Source organism: Anoplophora glabripennis, unplaced genomic scaffold (genome assembly GCF_000390285.2).
Source record: "Anoplophora glabripennis isolate ALB-LARVAE unplaced genomic scaffold, Agla_2.0 scaffold90, whole genome shotgun sequence".
NCBI classification, from domain to species: Eukaryota; Metazoa; Arthropoda; class Insecta; order Coleoptera; family Cerambycidae; genus Anoplophora; species Anoplophora glabripennis.
The window spans coordinates 1,000,913-1,020,191 of NW_019416260.1; positions in this window are offsets into that span (position 1 = coordinate 1,000,913).

Sequence of the window (19,279 nt, forward strand, 5' to 3'; positions counted from 1 at the left end):
CTAATTTGTATCAAAATGATTATTCAGCTATCAAAGCTGCGCAAAAAAGTCAAGGATCAATAAATTGCATTCAACATAAAATTTGGTTATCAAGAATGTAAAAACAACTTTTTTCAGTGGCGTGGTATAATTTTTGTTCTGTTGAATGGCATTTAATTCATATATTTCGTACACAAATATTTCAATATCTTTGTTTATTCAGAAGATATTTGTGCATGTTATTTTTTTTTGGGAAAAACGTATATGTATAAAAATATTGCACGGGGAAGGCCCTCCTGTATAGATCGGTTTATCTTTTTTTGTAGTAAGTATTGTTTAGAATGAAAAGTTAAATAAAATGATTTCTTTTACAATTGAATTTTAAGGTACAGTCCCTTAAGGAATATCGGGTGCTTCATCGGGGGTATGAAGCGGGACGAGGGGGGGTAGGGCTATACTAGAAAATAAATACATTGAGATACTTGCTTGTAGATATTAAATAAAATCGGGTTTAATATACTTAAAATTATATATTTCCATTTCTTGATTATTATTTTTTACCCAATATGCATAAATAAATACCAAAAGAAACTTGGCAACAACGCACGAGTATGTTGAGTTTATTATTTGTAAGTTGGCAGTCCTTGTCATGTACATAGGTGTACATTATGCTATGCGATCGCTAGCACAACCGATTGCTTTAATCTTTAAAATGTCGGACGAAGAACAAAGTCCGTTGAAAGGAAAATTTGTGACCAAAAGAAAGTATGAGCGCTTAAGAATTAGAACAGAAAATAGCAAAAGCAGGAAAAAAGCTGTTGAAGAGAAAATTGTGGAGCCAGAACCTCCGCACACCGTTCGAGGTCATCAGCTAATCGACATTGAGTACATGGCAGAAAGCATACACTGCTCTTTTTGCAAAGAACTTTTACGTATTTTAGATCATCTACAAACTGTGACCACGAAGTGATTCGCGTGGAAAAATTTAAATATGATTTAGTTACATGCATAAGTAGCGTATTACTATGATGCACTTCTGTGAATACAAATGTTCTTTATAAGACAAAGGTTTAAAGCGACTGTATTTGTGAAAGTATAATACAATTTGATATATGAGGTATTATACTGTGATGCGATGTTATTGCAGCCAAAAATATTCTAAAACATACATATACTGAAATAATTGAAATGTTAATTTTAAAATGATGTCACCGAACCAGAGATTTTAAAATTAATGTAAAATAAGCAAAAAATCATCGCAGACAGCGAAACACACCGACATCGCTGTCATCAGTCATCAATTAAATTAAGATAGTGACAGTCACATAATTACGAATCCACTACTGACTCTCGGGCCACGGTAAACCAAATCTCTGACTATTATTTTAGTATCAAACCATTTTTAAAAGTTTCTGTAATTTTTTTTTACAAAAAAAAGACAGCAATACGAAGTTCTACGCCTCCCCAGGAGTCTTACTAGCCGAGGCATCGGAAAAATCGGGTAACAAGAATCTACTAGGAAACGGAGGCGTAGACAATGAAAAATAATATTAAAGATGTCATAGTTTGTCAAAATGCATAAGATTGTTATATGTGCTGTGATGCAAAGTGTAAATATTTCATAGTTTATATGCTGCTGTATTGTTACTTCTTGTATTAAGTTTATCGTACTTTACCTGTATAAATGAAACAAGATTGCAAAAAACATACTTCATTTGAAAATTTCCCATTTTATTTTATTATTGCAAATTGAATTATACAAATAAAAACAAGTTGAACGTAATCGATTTCTAATGACTAATTTGTGTATCGAAACGTTTATTTAAATTTCCCGCCACCTATCCTCATTCATACTCTATTGCGCTGTTGCCGTTACTCCTTCTTGTTTATTACTTGGCGGACGACAATTCAGAGCTTTTTACATTTTACAGGTTTTTTCTTTCTCTCATCTATATGTTTTTCATCTTACCATTTGCCTTTTTTCAGACGTAATTCAATTGTAAGGGTATGCATCATAGGATTTCCCATAAAAACCTATGTTAAATATTCAAATTTTTGACATTAATTAAAAACAAAAACGAATCGATAAATAATTCGAGGATAATTCACAGAATTTGATTTCGCATTGCTGAAACAATGTATCTCAATGATACGAAATTGACTGCAGTTTTTCGTAGCACCTGATTTTCCTTAAAATGCAGCTGCATAAAATTCCCCGACTATTCCGACTTTGAAAGTGTTTCATTACAAGTGCGTTGTTAGGAAATACAACACTGATAACTCGCGCTAGCGATCACACGGCGACACGCGAATTATCGTTAAAATATCGGATTACCGTGCAATGGAAAACAAAAAGCGGACATACCGCCATTGCTGTTCGCCAATTTAATCGCATGTCTTCCCCGAAATTATTTTCGAGTTCAGTTAAGCCGCTCGCCGTTATCTCGCGCCCAACAATAATTGCACTCATCCTCACAATCAATCACACCCGTCGCTATCTCGAACAATATGTCGCTGGAAACGAAAAAACAATAAAGAGCGCAAACAGGCCGCGGCCCCGCGATAATCCGCTAATTAAATGAACGTGTAACGGGAAGAATAAAGGCACAAAAATCCGCCCTAATACAATATTAATTTGAAAACACCGTCTGCCCATAAGGCGGCGTGTAGCGGAGCGCTCCGTAATCATTGTACTCGTTTAGAGGCCGCTTTGTCGGTTCAAGTTGGCACTTTAACTCGACACAGAATGTGCATTACTGCTAAGCGCGGCCAGCGGCGCGCCGCCTGCTCTGGGGCGCGTCCGCGAAACCAAAGGGAAGTCGCCGAAATTCATAGGAAATATTGAAAAAAGCGAACTATACCCACAAAACTAAACCCACGAAACCCAGACCCATAAAATTTAAACCAATAAAACTTAAACCAACAGGTTTATCTCATCTCATCTCATCTTCATCTAGTGGTTGGTCTTTTAAAAAGTCCCATAGCACTGCGGCCTAATTAGGCCTATTGTGCGTCCCACTACTAGTCCTATTCAGCAAGTAGATTTGTCCTTTTTACAAAGTCCAAAAGCTTCCTTGCTGACACTTCTCTCAGCTCCTTGGGTTCCAAATAGGGTCTCCCAAGGAGCGCCATTCTGCTACGTGCAAATCCCGGGCACTCGCCCAGGATATGCAGAGAAGTTTCATCCGCCGATTCACATCCTCGGCAGACCGGACTGTCTACAAGCTTTAGTCTATGTAGATGTTTCCTAAAGTGACAGTGTCCCGTTATGAGTCCTGTCACTCTCCTGAGCCGGATTCTATTCAAGCTCAGTAACTCATTCGCTCTTCCATTCGAAGGATACTCCATAAGCTCCTTGGAATGGCTATGTCCTGGCCTTGAAGTCCAGTATTTCCTATGTTCTGTCTCTGTCCATTTGCCCATAGCCCGCCTGACCACACTGGGAGATGTGCCACAGAAGGGCTCCGGGCCAATGAACACTGTTTCGGATCCCTTCCTCGCAAGTTCATCCGCTTTCTCATTTCCACAAATGCCTTTGTGCCCTGGCACCCAACACAGTCTGACTGTATTGTTGGTGGCCAGTTCAGTTAGCATTTGTAAACAGTCCCACACCAGTTTTGAACTTACCTTGTGTGCGGCTAAAGCTTTAATTGCAGCTTGACTATCAGAGAATATATATATGAGTTTACGTCTATAACCTCTACGTACATTCTCTGCCAGACACGCCATTATCGCGAAGATTTCTGCTTGGAATACAGTAGGGAACTCCCCCAGACTGTAGCTTGCACTCCATCTGGGTCTGAGTCCATATATTCCTGCACCCGTCCCTCTGGTCATTTTGGAGCCATCTGTAAACCATACTAGGCTCCACCTTTCCAGGGTATTAAACCTTTCCTCCCACTCGCTTTGATCCTCTATTCGAGTCTCAAATGGCTTGTGGAAGTGAAACTTTGGAACCATCTTGTCGGATACCATCCCAAGAATTGGTTCCGACATAGATGTATCTTTGATCCTGGAGTGGGAACCACCCCTCCAGTCATTATTATTCCTGAGTCGATATGCTGCTAGCCGCGCTTCTCTCTCCACCACTATATGCAGCGGTGGCAGATTTAGCATGACTTCTAGTGCAGCTGTCGGGGTCGATGCCATCGCCCCCGTTATACCTAAACAGGCCAATCTCTGAATTCTATTCAGTTTTTCCCTCGCTGTGGTCTGTTATGTTTTCTGCCACCATACCACAGCGCCGTAAAGATTCCAACAGGTTTATGGTTTTATTGTAGAGGCAAGCCGGCGAAGTCAACCGTCAGCCCAACCTCAGCCCAGCCAGCTTCGCGCTCTCAGTCGCTGTTAGACATTCGTTGTGTTAACATTGTGGCTATTTTATTAAGTATATTGTTTTTATTTGTGCAATCATGGGGCAGTGTATCGTTGACGATTGTAAAGCAGATCTAATCACAATAGTGCTGAAATTTCATTATTTAGGTAAGTAATAATATAACAATATTGTATGGCATTTCGACGGCTTCGCGCAGCATTCGCCATCTCACATGCACTTATTTCCAGTGTTGGCTTCATGTTTTTTAGTGCTCATGTCATTAACGTATTAGAAATCAGCTATTTACAATTAGTTTTTTGTCACAATTGGTGTTTATTTTCATGATGGCTATTAAAAATTTTCAATAATAAACATACATTAATGTTAAATTACAGGTGATTAGTTACTGAATAAAATTGTATTACTCGTTTTCCTGTTTTTATTCTCAGGTTTCCTAAAGAGGATGGAAATGAAATTGGAATGGGCCAAAGCCATTAAGAAAAATGATTGGGCGCCTGTAATAATATGTTCTTTACATTTCCAAGAAAAGTTTATTATTATTAATAAAAACGGCGTTAGGAATTTATCCAAAAATGCAATGCCAACTTTCTACGAACCAACACAAAATGTTGTCTTTCTTCACCATAACACAAATGCTTCACCATGACACAAATGTTGCCTTGATTCACCATAAATTAAAACGATATCCATCAACTCCGAGTTACTATACACGTATGCCATGTTTGACACTTGAAAAACTAATGTAAACACTATCGCAACAGCGATAATACTAAAATCGAATTTCAGTATGCGGAATCGCCCGAGACTACAGTAGCCCAGCAATGTAAAGGTTGAAAATACTACAATTTCAATAATTTTTTTCTCGCAAAAAATATATAAAAACATAAAAATTTGTTTACGATATTGACTCCACTATGAAAAGCTTTGCAAGTTAAAACTAATTCGCAGCGTTTAGTCATTCACTCTGTGGAAATAACTAGGTATACTTTTTTATTAGAAAGTGTCACTCGACAATTATCTAAATAAAGTCTAGCTCAAATTAACGTAACATCCTTGTTATTACGTATGTTAGACGGTAATTCTTGTTTTTTCGATATAGCAAACTTACAGCCACATAGTTATTAGAAGGTTAAGTAAAATGTTGCTAGCGCATTTTTGATGACGTCTATTAGTCGCTAATTCTTCAATATTTATTTAACACAAATACAAACTGATTTAAAATAGCTCAAATTGAAATACTGATGTCGCTACCGGCGTCTTTTAAACGTTATAGTTGTGTTTAGTGCAGTTACAAACTGATTTTAAACTCGATAGGGCACCAAATTCACTTGGTGAAACCAAGAAACTTTGCCGGACTGTCATATGACAGTTACGCCATTGTGTTTTTGAAGTTAGACTTTTATCGGTCATATTTGGTTAAGTCTACTGACTTAAAACAGCAGTTTCATTAGAAATTGGAACCAGTAACGATTTCAATAAATAAGTAGTTTTAGACGATGTGATGACGTTCTTATGACGTTGTTAGCGTTAATCTTTGCCAGCCTTATGTGACATAGCTACGAATTTACTTAGGGATTAATGGAATTAGATATTGCTACTTTACAACTATTTAAAAAACCAAGTACTTTAAACCTTCGCGATGACGTTCTCGCGACGTCTCGTAAACCTTGGTTGTTTATTGGTCATATATGATTATGTTATAAATTTACTGAAGGCAATATCACTATTAGAAATCACCGCGACAGTAATCTAAACAAGTAGACAGTTCATATCGACGCGACGACGTTCTTACGACATTTGGTCTTCATTGGTCGTTTATTGGTCATATTTAGTTAAACAGGGAATTGGGCGAGTTATTATTGTTTGGTTGACGTTGTTTCGACGAAAATTAATAGAAAATGATCTGATAAACGACATAGACAAAAATGAAACGTAGGAATTAAAAAAGAAGGAGAAGAAACATTGGATGAAGTTGTACAACTGAAGCTAGCTATCAAATAGAAATGGAGCAAGAGTAGATGTCGTTCCACTCCGTACGACAGACTGCGAATTCGCACCCCTCGACACATCCCCACAAAATCATCCACATTATCTACTTTATTCATAAAGTACTCCCGGAGAATTACACCTCTCCTCCCAGACGAGCCAAAACGGTCCTGAAATCCCGAGCGATCCTTTACATATTGAACACGGGTGCGATTCTGATGTTACCGCTACCCGGCCACGAAAACTAATTTAAATTAAATCCTAGTGAATTACCCGGAACCGGCACCACCGTCGGTAGGGAGCGGCACGCGGAGTCCCAGAAGTTTTCTCTGGAGATTGATGGAGACGGCTTCTGCCGCTCGGCGGGGATGGCGGGCGAAACGGGTGACAATTTAAATGAAATCCTGGCAATCGCCATGGAAACAGAACGGCTGAGTGCCTCCCGGCGAAGCTTTCGGGGACGGTTCCGAGCGTGGAGGGTTAAGGTAAAGGCCAATTAGTGCGGCGAAATAGGTGGCAGGTCCTTTAAGCTACATGTACTTTTACGGCAGCAGGCAGTGTAGTGTTTTAGAGCGGTAAAATTTACTCCACAGTTCTGTAACTATTAGATCTATTAAAGAATTAATATTGTCGATCGACACTATGCCAAAAATTTCATATTGGTCTTTGATTCTAACCTAAAATTAGAAACAAAGATCCAGAAGTGGCCGAAAATATCACGAAAATGAATAACACTGGTATTTTTAATACAAAAAAAAACAAAAAATATATAAATAACAAAAAAATAAAGAAATTCAACGAAAATTAGGTAAAACATAATCTTTTCGGATTTTTTGAAAACGTGTCGACCACTTTCTGTGTATACTCATCATTGTTAGGCCATTGAGATGATTTTGTACCATAGTATTTCAGTCAGGCTTTTATTCTTATTTTTTATTTTAAAATTCCAGAGCTAAATTTTTAAAACATGGAAATGTTTTACTTTTTGACATAAAATTTTATATTTTTAAATTCTTTTGTCAACAAATATTTATACTAATGTATTACTAAATTGTTTAAAAAATAATAAAGGAGTGTTTTAATTTTCAAAATTAAAGTTTAAGTAAATAAAATATATCTAATATCTAATATTTTCTTAGGCAGCTTCCACCCCTGCCCCCCCTGCCCCCCTTGGCGACGCCCTTGCGAGCAACGGTGGTGAGGGGTGCAGGGGACAAGATTCCATAGGCGTACTACTTGAGAAGGGGTCAAAGAAAAGGAAATTATAAAAAATAAGTTCACGGTGAATATTTACTTTAAAAAGCTCATAGACCCACCTGTCATCCTCTCCACAATTGTTGAGTGGCGTCCTACCTGACGCGCATTTTATCACTTATAATAAATAATACACTGAACACACATTCTGTTCCAAAAATCCTGCTGTACTTCCAATATGCGTTATTATTGGGCGCCGCCCTTTTCCAGAAAGCGACTAATCCAGTAAAAAATCTTTCCAGAAATGCCTGCCGTCTGCTTTGGATATTGCCATTGTGCCACACTTTTGTCACCGTATGACCTTTTATTTATGTTTCGTCCGTGTAATCTATTCTACGATTTAGTTTTCGACCTTTTAATACTTGTCTTAAATAGTTTCTTCGCCATATCACAATTTCCTCTTTTTCTATCAGCATACTCTTTCGATTTCGTTTTATAAAACGGAAATCTACCATCTAGCTTAAATTACTCTCCATTTTTAAGAACACAAACCTAAAATCACTAATAAATTAATCACAATCACAATTAAATTAACGGAAATATATCCTCGGACCTCTCCCGCGCCTTCGCCTATTTGCCTGTGCCGACAGAATTGCCCGGAGCCGAATAAACAAAACCCAATTGACGTCACACACCAAACATCAATGAGAGTCTAGAATTTGCTGCAACAGAAGAATATCCTAAAACTGTGCAATATCAACTGCTCTGGGAGAACGCGGCAATACACACAATTTTTTACGAAGAATGTACAAACGGCTCGTACTTTTCTTTGTGTTGATTACTAAAGATGGTGAGCCGGATTAAACAAATGAAATCACTGCTTATTATTTCGGGATCCGACTGTAACATGACAAAGTGTTGAGAATCCAACTCGAAAACCGTCTTCCTTTAATGATTTCTAAGATTTCGTCGATTCGAATCCCATCATTTGGTGGAAAGCCTAATAAATAAAAGCCAACACTTCGCTTTTATTTGTGAAAAAATATATATAGGGTGTCCCAAAAATAATCGAACCTCCGATAACCTTTCAGAATAAAACTTGAAAGATATAAACCAGTCAATACGCTAGTGACCTTGGATCTGACATTTTCAAGGTCAAACCAAGATCAAATTGAAAATATTAAATTGAAAGCCCAAATTTTTATGCTAACAATCGATATTGCGTCTGAATATAGGGCCAGAATGTTTTTGCTTTATGTCCTTGGGGTTATTTGGGGGTCAAACTCATTTTTCTCTGTATAACTCGACAAAAATGTTTCAAACTAAATTTGTAGGATTTTGAATGACAAATTAAGCTATTTAGCTATTAACTAGATACTTTTAGTGTGCAGTTCAATGCTGGTCGAGGCATGTAGCCTGCGGAGTAGTTGTTCCCCACAATATCATTAATTAATTCTATTCCAACTCTCTCCGGATTCGGAGACCACCCTGTACACGTATCTCTGATTAACCGCACCGCCATATAGACTGTATCACACCGAGGTAATTAAGTCCGGCGCTAGTATCGCCCGATCTATATGATAAACACTGTAATAAGCGTCCTGTAAGCAGTTGCAGATTGGCCCAATAGTCCGGAGCAGGCGTACGCTAACTAACAGGCCCGTTAAGACCGTCTAAGGTCGTTATGAAACTACGAATCGTCGCATTAACTTTCACAGGGGATACAAAGGACACAAACAAGTTTAAATGTTTCACAACGAAATACGAATAATCTCCTCTTTCATATACTGATAGGCGAAGTGCCCAGATTGCTTTAACCTTTCGTTGAAGAACTTACGGGTTTTATTTTGTTACTCGTTACTGTGATAAAGTGTTGCATCGTGTCACAAAGCCTACCGATTGAGCTGGTGACGTCACACGAGCGACCATAAAATGATAATCGTATCGTGTATGTTTTAAATAAAGCGTTTTTTAAAATTTTTTGATGATCGCGAAGAAAGTGATAACTTTTAATATTATTTTACCTACAATCGTGTTAAAAGTGTGTTTTATACATAATTTTCAATGTAAAAAATTGTCTTTTACAAGAGTTTGTGCGGCAAAGGTTCTTACTGCACGATTTCTGTTAAAAGGTCTATCAGTTGCAGTTTCAGGATTTTATCCCTTCACAGTACTTTCCTCCCCTATTTACACACTTTTCCTAGCAGTGTTTCTATTTCACGAAGCAGTCCCGGTTAGCTTAATTCGAAATGGGCTTTAAAGACTATGACGAATTTGCTCTGACGTCATCAATAGTCCTTTTAGCACTAATTTTAATTTCGGAAATAAGGAAAAGCCGCATGGAGCCAAGTCTGGCGAGTAGGGAGGGTGATGGAGGACAGTAATCTGATGCGCATTGTAATGGTGCAAGAACCATGAATTGTCTCGCCACAAGTTTGGTCTCTATTTGCGCATTTCTCCTTCAGTTATACCATATTTTATTCAATGAATTGTATTGCTAGCGAAAGTTGTTTTTTTTTTTTCATTTTTATGAGAACATTAAAGGTAAAATAAATATTTAATGTATAACATATTTTAGACTTCGATGAATTTTGCCATTTTGTTACATTCAAATCACGTGGTCACAAGGCTGCCAAAGTAGGTAGGCCAGGGGGCACCGCTGTCGCATTTGGAGGAATCCTTCTGGTAGGATCGGCGCGATATCGGCTCCTTATAGAATTAGGAGATGAATAACGGGCGGCGGGGGGTTTTTTAAAATTGCATTAGACTGTACGTCACGTAGTGGCAGTTATTCCTCGTTTAGGGCATCCACCGCTGGCCCTGATAACGCTGATTTACTCCGCCGACATATATATATAGATAATGTAATGGAAAAATATGGCGGCGACGTGGAAATTTTCGGGACGGGCCCGGGAGTTGTATTATTCATAAATTTCTCCGGGGCGGATTCTAATTGCGGGCGCACGGATGCACTCTGCCGGAAACTTCCAGGTCGGGCGTCTTGAGAATTAAGAGACAGGGCGGGCCGTTGCGGAAAAGGGCTAATTTTTCAGTAGCTGGGTTAGTTAAGACAAAAAGCACAATATAATGTTTAAAAAAACATAATGTAAAAAGAACTACTAGAAAGATATCTTTTTTGTTTCCAGATTTTACTCAGAAGAAAACAGTTTTTTCACTTTGCAGGGAAAACCATCAATTTTAGCGGAAAGTGACTCGCAGACGGCTTGTAGGGAGTAAAATTATCTACAAAATGAGACTTGTTAAATTAAAATCTGTTAATAAACAAAAAAGTTATTGCAAAAAAACAAGAAAAGTGCCCATTTTTTAATTTGTTTATAACTATCGCATTTATTGTTAAAATTTTATAAAACCTATAACACGTTGAGGGTTCTGTCATACTTTAAAAGTGTGCCAAAAGTGGGCGCTGTAGGTGCAATAGTTTTCGCACAATTCAATTTGTTTATAACGGAGGCTCCAAAAGTTATGAACTTTAAGCCTCTGTACAGGCGTTAATTTTCAACGGTGATATTTTATAATAGGTGGCTTAATTACGTCTTTAAGATTACAATGACGCTTTCAGAATCATGTTTGGTTGAAAATTAACGCCTGTACAGAGGCTTAAAGTTCATAACTTTTGGAGCCTCCGTTATAAACAAATTGAATTGTGCGAAAACTATTGCACCTACAGCGCCCACTTTTGGCACACTTTTAAAGTATGACAAAACCCTCAACTTGTCATAGGTTTTATAAAATTTTAACAATAAATGCGATAGTTATAAACAAATGAAAAAATGGGCACTTTTCTTGTTTTTTTGCAATAACTTTTTTGTTTATTAACCGATTTTAATTTAACAAATTTCATTTTGTAGATAATTTTATTCCCTACAAGCTGTCTGTGAGTCACTTTTCGCTAAAATTGATGGTTTACCCTGCAAAGTGAAAAAACTGTTTTCCTCACTTATTTGTTTAAATAGAAAAGTTAGCTAATAAAATTTTTTGACTCACGAGATGAGAGATGTTTTGTACTATGTTCCTTTAGACAATTTTACAATAATCTCGCGGATAGAACTTTTTTCGAGTTTCTCTTTTATTTTCGCTAATTTTCCTCTTGTATATATAATTAATAAATATTAACAAAAAAAAATTAAAAAAAGAACTACCTTAAAAAAAATTACATTTGTTCTGTTGCCACCAAGCCATTCCAGAATAATTTAAACACGTGTGGTATTCTGTAAGAAAATTCCACACCAATATTGTGAATTAAAAATAAATCCTGACATTTTGAAGACGAATCATTAAAATTAAAATGCAAAAAAAAAGACGCCGTGCCACCCGTGCAGATTTTATATCGCTGTTACATTAACATTAATTGTTTAGTTGGCGTAAACTTTTATCGAAATTGTTGTGTAGTTTTCAAAAATGTCCCGTTTCGGTAAAGAAGGTCATCGTCAGAAGTAATCGACAAAACTATAAGTGTAATTAAAACAATGTGGGTCTCCTCAGTAGAACAGTTACAAGAAATGCATACATATAATATATGTCACGTACGTTTACAATGACTTCTCGTCTGGGTTCTGTTTCTCACCTAGAAATATATCAACATTAGATTGGAAATTAAATCTGAAATTTCACGCCTTTTTATTCGCTATCGAGGAGGTAGATGTTACAACCAACCAGTCGGCAAGAATACCCTTCCTATGATTCCTAATAAGACAGCACAGTTTTTGAAACTAGAACATCCTGAAACATATACAGGCCACTCATTCCGAAGAACATCGGCAACGTTACTGGTTAATACAGGAGTTGATGTATTAGCAATCAAGAGACATGGTGGGTGGAAATCAGCCACAATTGCAGAAGGTTATGTTGCTGACAGTTTAAGTAACAAAAATGAAATAGCCAACAGGATTCTTTACGATGACATTTCAACTCTAGGTTCTAGTAGCATGCTGTTTTAATGGATCAATCACATAATATTGGAACAACGGTGACTGAAATGGAGGGGTCAAATCATTTTGAGAAAAATGTGACAATTAGTAAACGCGAGGGGAATAATTATGCAGATTTGATATATTTATGTAGTAACTGTACAATTAGGTACTATAAATATTCATTCATAATAATTAATAAAATGTAACGTTCATCAAATATTACTATTTATTTGTTCATAAAATATGCATTTACAACTCGAAATCGCTTTTTTCTATAGGGAGGTAAGTTACCTCACTTATCTTCCGTTGTACATAGCAATTTACACTTATACGGTAAAATCCACTTACATCCTTAAAAACAACGTACTAGTAGTCTATTTACTATAGTGGGAATAGATAAAAGAATTATCAAATACCTGGAGCAACATTTTAACGGTCAATCGAATCGGCCTTTGGCACACATGTTATTGGTTTGATCGTCTTTTCATTAATAAATAGGGCGAAATTTTAGTACACTGATTTTTCCTTTATTTTATAATTAACAAATTCGAGAAATATGACTTCAGGTACCTTAAATTGTAGATAATTTAATTGCTTACAACATAAAATAAATTTTCGATAGATCGTCTAGATTTTCATGGGCAGTAGAAAAAGTGAAAAAACTTCTTGTTGCCACTTTATTAGCCAACTTAACATAACTTCATTCGAGTTAGTTTTTTGATATTATTATTTTACATACCCTTCATAAAGTGTAATAAAATGTCTACTAATAATTTTTTTACGTTGATATTCTAATTGGACTGGACTAAATGTACGAATAGAAATTGGGAAGAAAATAAATGAATTACGTACAATCTCAATATATGTTACAAATGTCATCTTAAATGACAAAAAATTTTCAGTGTAAAGCTGAAAGCTGAAAGTATATGGAAGCTTCTCTTCTGCGACTCTATTCCCGAATATTTTTCCTTGCCATGGTAACGTTATAATTTATAAAATGTCATCATTTGATTTGTTACAAAATAAAGGTGTGAAATTTTCTCCATAGTACTCATGTCAAACGTAAGTTTAAGGCGTTTTTAGACATGTATAGTTACATTATCTTTCTATTATCCTTTCTTGTATAATTACACAGGCCAACAAGGAAAAAATTCCAGAGATCAGACAATACGTTTCCGAAGGCATTTGGTGCGCTGAATCCGAATCTGGCCTCAGAATTGATCCATCACCCTAGGTTTCCGAGATATTCTAACCTAAAAGTGCAAAAAACACGTACTTTTGCTAAATTCAAGGTTATGTAACTTGGCGAAAAAATTTTTTTTCTCAAAACTGAAAATATCATTGGAAACTACTATCTTTCCCCTTCAAAACGCATTTTTTTATTTGTAAAAAGCTTTATTTTTCGCGGAGATATCGTCGATTAAAGATGATCAGTATAGCTTCCTTATTAAACCATGGCTATAACACAATATCACTAAGCGCTACGAGCCTTAGAGGGCTCGCAGCGCTTAGTGTTATTGGGTAATAGGGCTTGAAGTTAACCTTCCTGACGATTAGGGCTCACAGCGCTTAGTGTTGTGGGGTTATAGGGCTTGGGATTAACCTTCCAGACATATAGGGCTTGGGGTTAACCTTCCTGACGATTAGGGCTCGCAGCGCTTAGTGTTATTGGGTTATAGGGCTTGAAGTTAACCTTCCTGACGATGAGGGCTCGCTCCGCTTAGTGTTGTGGGGTTATAGGGCTTGGGGTTAACGTTCCTAACAATTAGGGCTAGCAGCGCTCAGTGTTATGGGGTTAGCCATGATGTAATAATATAGCCATACTGGTCATCTTAAATTGACGATATCTCCGCGAAAAATAGAGCTTTTTCCAAATAAAAAAATGCGTTTTGAAGGGGAAAGATAGTCGTTTCCAATGATGTTTTCAGTTTTAAGAAAAAAATTTTTTTCGCCAAGTTACATAACCTTGAATATAGCAAAAGTACGTGTTTTTTGCACTTTTAGGTTAGAATATCTCGGAAACCTAGGGTGATGGATCAATTCTGAGGCCAGATTCGGATTCAGCGCGCCAAATGCCTTCGGAAGCGTAGTGTGTGATCTCTGGAATTTTTTTTTTTAATTTTGTCGGCCTGTGTTATTATTACAGATTCCGACGAAAAAACTGCTCGATACGGACTCGACCAATAAATACGGGCAGAATTTCGAATCCGGCATAAATACGTCGGGTCCATCGGCTGTATCGCATCGCCCGAGGTCGGTTAGTTATGTTGGTCGCACTGGGGGCCGCCGGGATTTCTGAACTCTGACAGTATTTTATATCATACGGCGGACCAATAGTTTACGGCAAATTTATATATCTATTTCGATGATCTATTACCCCGCACGCCTCGCGAGAATTATCTCCATTACCCGGCCGGATTTATGGGGGCGCCCGGGCAAAAACTGCAAAAAATTTTATTTATTAACCGGCCCGGGCGCGGAATTAACGTCGCGCCCGGAAATGCGTTTAAATTGTAATCGCCCCCTGTCACAATAAAACGGTCGCCATTAGGACTTTTTTTGGCCGCGTGAATTATCGGGTTCGCGCGGAAATAACGGATGCGGGGACAAAGGAGGCCAATGGGCTGCCAGGACCGGAGCGTTTTATTTTTTATATCAAATTCGCCTATGTTTCCGATTCCTTCAGCAATCCAGTCAAAATAAGCATTCAGGGTGCGATTTTAGCCGCACCAGATACCTACAAGATTCAGAACAGCTTCGCGAAGAAAAAAGAGGAATTGTACGAATTGAAAAAATAGTCGATCTTTCGAAAATTTCACACGAAACTCCGCAGACGTGCATTTCAAAGTTGATAACTCCGGGAATGGATATATTATTGACTAATTCTAAGCAACTTTTGTTATATAAAGTTTTTTCTGAAAGTCGATACTTTTCGACTTATTCGCGAGTGAAAGTGTAAATTTTTTTACCAAAAAAACACTTTTTCAGACGGTTTTTCGCGAATATCCCAAAAAGTAAGTATTTTATCAAAAAATCATTCTTATAAAAAATGAAGCTTATAAAAAAACAAAAAGAATGGTGCATTTGTGGTGTCTGTAGACTAAATACAAACGGAGTAATAGCTTGTTGAATGTTAGTTCTTATTCGCCAAACGCCAAAATTGAAAGTTTTAATGTGAAATAACCAAAAAGCAATGCATTTTTCAGGGAATACTCATATACCTTTTTTAAAGTGCTTGAAAAAACTTAAAGTGCTCAGTTTTGAAAAAAGTTGAGCTTGAACTGAAAAGAGAATTTTTGTATTTTTGGAAAAAATTTTCTTTTCTTCGAATAACTCAAAAACTACACAGCCACACAAAAAAAAGTTGGGTATACTTTTTATGCGACATATATTTTTCGTAGTAATTTGGCCTCCTGAACACGAATCTGGGGTCAGAATTGGCCCATCACGTCACAATTTTTTCCTAACCTCAAAAAACTTGTGAAAAATAGTGAAAATTGATGAAAATTTACTGGGAAAATTNGGTGTTAAAAAATTTGGAAAAGGTAAAAACAGTGAAGAGTAAAGTACCTTAAATCTTAACGCTACGTGAAAAAGTAATGGGGAAAAGTTGTTTGGAATTAAATTTTATGTTTAAATATGAAAGAATGGCCTTCTAGTTAATACTCGACATTCTGGGATATTCTAGGACTTATTTTATAATACTTTCGGAGAAGCCATTCTATTTAAAAAATATGGCTTTATTGAAAAACATGTGTATCTACACATGTTCGCATATTAATAATTTATTTTTTATACAGAGGGATCAAAAACCTCAAATAGCAAATTTAAATCAATATACGTACCTGGAGATGCTAGACACGTTTTTCTGGCCAGAATTAGAAGAACATTTAGAATATAGACAAAAAGCGTATTTCCAACAAGATGGATGTCCCGCTCACTCAACAATTCTAGTCGGCAATTGGTTTAACAGAAAATTTCGAGAAAAGTGGATAGGAAGATATGGTCCTATTTGTTGGCCAGCAAGGTCCCCTGACTTGTCGCCGCTTGATTATTTCCTTTGGGGCTTCTTGAAAGAAAGACTGTACAGAGAACCAGTGCAACACAATGTTGATTTTTTAAAAAGCAGAATAATTGAAGCTGCTGCCCAAGTAAATAAAAAAATGATACATTCGAACTACGCTGCATTTAGAAAAATATTGGAGAGGTTTGTTGAACTTGGCGGACTTCATGTAGAATAGTTTTGTAGTGGCGCGTACATACTGATTTTGCCGTGTTCTCAAAATAAATGTTGGATTAATGTTTTTGAAGTTTTTGATCCCCCTGTATAAAAAATAAATTATTAATATGCAAACATGTGTATCTGTTTTTCAATAAAGCAATATTTTTTAAATAGAATGGCTTCTTCGAAAGTATTAAAAAATAAGTAGAATCCTAGAATATCCCAGAATGTCGAGTATTAACTAGAATGCCATGCTTTCATATTTAAACATAAAATTGAACTCCAAGCAACTTTTCCCCGTTACTTTTTCACGTAGCGTTAAGATTTAAGGTACTTTACTCTTCACTGTTTTTACCTTTTCCAAATTTTTAAACACCCTGTACATTAAATTGAACAAATGACTATCTTGCCAAGGGTTTCTGGACAAGCAAAAATTTTTATGAACAATGACTTTTTTTGACAATTGAATTTTTTTTTCCATTTCAGGTATAGGCAACCCAAACCGGGGACACCCTGTATGTTGAACATTTTGTTTTTCGCCACTCTACCACCCTACTGTCCATATCGCATAATGTGTAAAATCAATATGCATTCCGATCTTGTAAACAATGATCAAGTACGTGGCTACGAAAGAGTTTTTCTTCCAAATTGAATGAAGAATCTAGACCTGATTTTTATTTTATGAAAAAACAGTGGCGTACCAATTTTTTCCTTAGAAATATCCAGTAACGTGCTAGTACGGACGCTACTGGCAAAACTAAAAATAATGATTTTCATTGCAAAACAGGCTCCTTCGATGGTAGTTAATGTCTACAAAATATCATTTAAATATCTTTAGCCGTTTGACAACAATTAATAAATTTGATTTTTTGAAACCAATTTTGAACACCCTGTATTTCCTTAACGAAGCATTTCTCGAATATGGTTTATATAGCAAACTCATATTATTTTTTAAATCTCTATCGGTCCCTGAAGTTTCCGCATTGGAAACTAGACCACCCTATATATCTTTTGTTAATCTAGGATATAAAATTCAGCAATATTTAATTTATAACATGTTTTTACATTTTGTTAGAGTTTAATAAGGGAGCTAAANTTTGAAAATAGCGATTCCTGCTCGGTTTTTTGAGGTCAGAAAAAAAACCACACGTTCTAGCTCAATTCTGACAGTGGATTTGAATTCAGCAGAGTCTTTTACATAAAAATGTACTATTTGATGTGGAAATAAATTTTTTTCCAAATTTTCCCAGTAAATTTTCATCAATTTTCACTATTTTTCACAAGTTTTTTGAGGTTAGGAAAAAATTGTGACGTGATGGGCCAATTCTGACCCCAGATTCGTGTTCAGGAGGCCAAATTACTACGAAAAATATATGTTGCATAAAAAGTATACCCAACTTTTTTTTTGTGTGTGGCTGTAGCTTATTAACGATACGCAAAATTTTATAGAGTACAAAATTGTAGGTTTCGCTTTTTTGAATTTTTTTTTCTGTGGGATAAAAATTAAGTAAGATATGACCGTTTAAAGTTTGCATATGTTCGTAAATAGCAACTTGTTCAAGACCTTTCAGCTCAAACCCTTACAAAAATAAAGGCTGAAAGAAAATTTAATTTATTTGCCCCTTGAAAAAACCAACAAAATGGTTTTTTGAAGGGCTTGATAGCATAAAAAAAGAGTTATGGGTAAAAAATCAATCATATTTTTGCAGATATCAGAACATGTAAATTGAAGCATTTATGAATACACATTATAGCTATATTTTAGGAATAGAAATAGAATATTTGGAATAGAAAAGGAAGACGAGAGTGAAGAGGATTTTTAATTATTTATGTTATTTGCAATAAAAAAAAATTGTTAAAAAAATAAAAAAATTAAAATCCATAGAAAAATAAAATTCTTATTTTCCCTGATAGCAAATTTTAATCAGTAGTTTTTTTTTTAAGGTTTGATAAAATAAATGCATTACAATTTAAATAATAAAAAGATTGTATTATATTTTGAACTAAAAAAATTTTTTGGGTGGTTTTTATAAGAGTTGAAACTTATAAATAAATAATAAAGCAGTAAAGAAATCTTAATTTAATATCACCATATGATTAAATTATTCCAATTTGCTGAATAATATTTTTCAACATTATTTTTAATGATTACTTTCAAAAGGGGGTGGTTTTTAGGGATTGACAATTTTCAATTCATCATAATTACTTATTTAAAGATGATTTCAACCTATTACACGCTCGAATCTACAATTCTTTAATTATTTTCGAATAAGAGTAGTTTTCATTCCTAAAAAATAAAAAGCAACCCCCGGCACAGGATCAAGTAGAGAGTAAGTAGAACTTAAATCCAAATTTTGGTGCAAATCGGTGCTGTTTAGGAAAATTATACAATAACGCAACGTTTTACCTTCAATGACTGGACTACTATCGGAAACGAGCAAAATCCGTGACCTGGCGCCCAACGTGGGGCCACGATCGAGGACCGACAAAACCATCCCTCCTTTAATTATTTCGGGTGTTTTTCGCCGTCATAAAACAGATCTTATGTTTCCAAAATTCGACACAACCATTCAAATTTAGATCGTGCACTCTCCACCTGAGCATATCGATCTAATAATGGCGGAGGATCGG